Below are 1,312 nucleotides of genomic sequence, written 5' to 3'. Positions count from 1 at the left end.
CCATCCTGCGATGGTATGCAAGAGCCTTCATTATCTCCTTAGTTTTTCAAGGAAAGTGTTGATGAGTGGAAAGTTTACATTTAGTGAAATTATTATCACGGGTCCGTTATTGTTAATTTGAGAAATAATATCATTTTGTTTCCCGATGTAGTCTGTGTTTTTTCTATCATTTTTGCATAAGAGATGCAAAACAATAAGTATAAAGAGAGAAGGCCCCATACTTCGCCACAGCACAAGGAGTTTTAAGTGTGTGTAACGCGACGCTCGGGTCAAGGCGGCCCAATTCTCACGCCTGAATGTTGACAGCGGCAGAGGATAGGGCTAGCGTGAGGGGAAGGGAACACACACACTGCTATTCCCTGCATGCAATCTGTCGTACTTCATTAGTGGAGGGCGTTCGGATAGCTGTAAGCTGCATGGTTGTTTCTTACGCGTCAAGTGCCGGGGGTGAGTTGTGTGACTTTGCCTTTGCATTGAAAAAATTAAGTACATCACAGAATCATCTATCTCATATAGTTCGACATCAGAACAGATGTTTTGCCTGGTTAACAGTTTTTCCCCTAGCTCAGAGGAAGCGTGGACATTGGCACTCGAGGTACCCGGCCGCGTCCGAGATTTATAGAGACGCACTGGGCAGATGTGTAGCGGAGGTTGGGCCGGGTATGAGCCATCCTCGACTGAAGAGTCACCATCCAAGCGTGCCTGAGCGGGAGCCCTTAAGTGCTTTGATTTTGCTTTATTGGAGGCGAGGGCTGGCGGTCAGCTGTTGAAACATGGTATTCAGGCGGAGCTGCGAGAGACTCGAGGGGCTGGACTTGCGGCTAAACAGTCCTTTGAGCGCCAGCCCTCGCACCCAAGACCTTTTACTACCTCTTTGCCTTCCTTGCCAGTCCCTCCTAGCGTCCCGATTCCTGTCGTCGCTAAACCCGTGGCTCTTATATTCCTCCCTTTTCATTTATTTGTTTGTTTGTTTACTACTACAACTATTCCCCACACCATGCCCCGTTGGAATCATGCTATTCCCCTTTCCCTCCTGTCGGCCGAGAGGGAAACTTTTTATCGCACCCCTCGCCCCCTTCCATCCCCCCCCCCCATCTTCCCCTTTCCTCTACCCCCTTCACTCTACACGACGACGACCAAAGTGACAGAGCGTGGCCATGAGGGTGGATAGGAGGGTGGTCGACCAAGTGGGAGAAGGAGAGATTGCAGGTGGCAGTGGCCAGTCATAAATGACGTCAGGGACTCGCCGACATTTCAGTGAATAAATGCCATTTAAAGGTCATAATAAAATAAAGTCAAGACTCGTTGCCCC

The 1,312-nt window shown here is 49.2% G+C and overlaps 1 protein-coding gene across 1 annotated transcript in view; it reads left to right on the top strand.

Annotated features, from left to right (window-relative positions):
- Window positions 1-1,312, top strand: part of LOC119592758 (protein hu-li tai shao-like) — a gene marked incomplete at its 5' end in the record, with an annotated part of 105,614 nt that overhangs the window by 76,803 nt on the left and 27,499 nt on the right.

This window comes from Penaeus monodon, chromosome 30 (assembly GCF_015228065.2).
Source record: "Penaeus monodon isolate SGIC_2016 chromosome 30, NSTDA_Pmon_1, whole genome shotgun sequence".
In the NCBI taxonomy this organism is placed as follows: domain Eukaryota; kingdom Metazoa; phylum Arthropoda; class Malacostraca; order Decapoda; family Penaeidae; genus Penaeus; species Penaeus monodon.
Note: the sequence above shows the minus strand (reverse complement) of the source record. Positions and strands in the feature narration are given on the sequence as shown.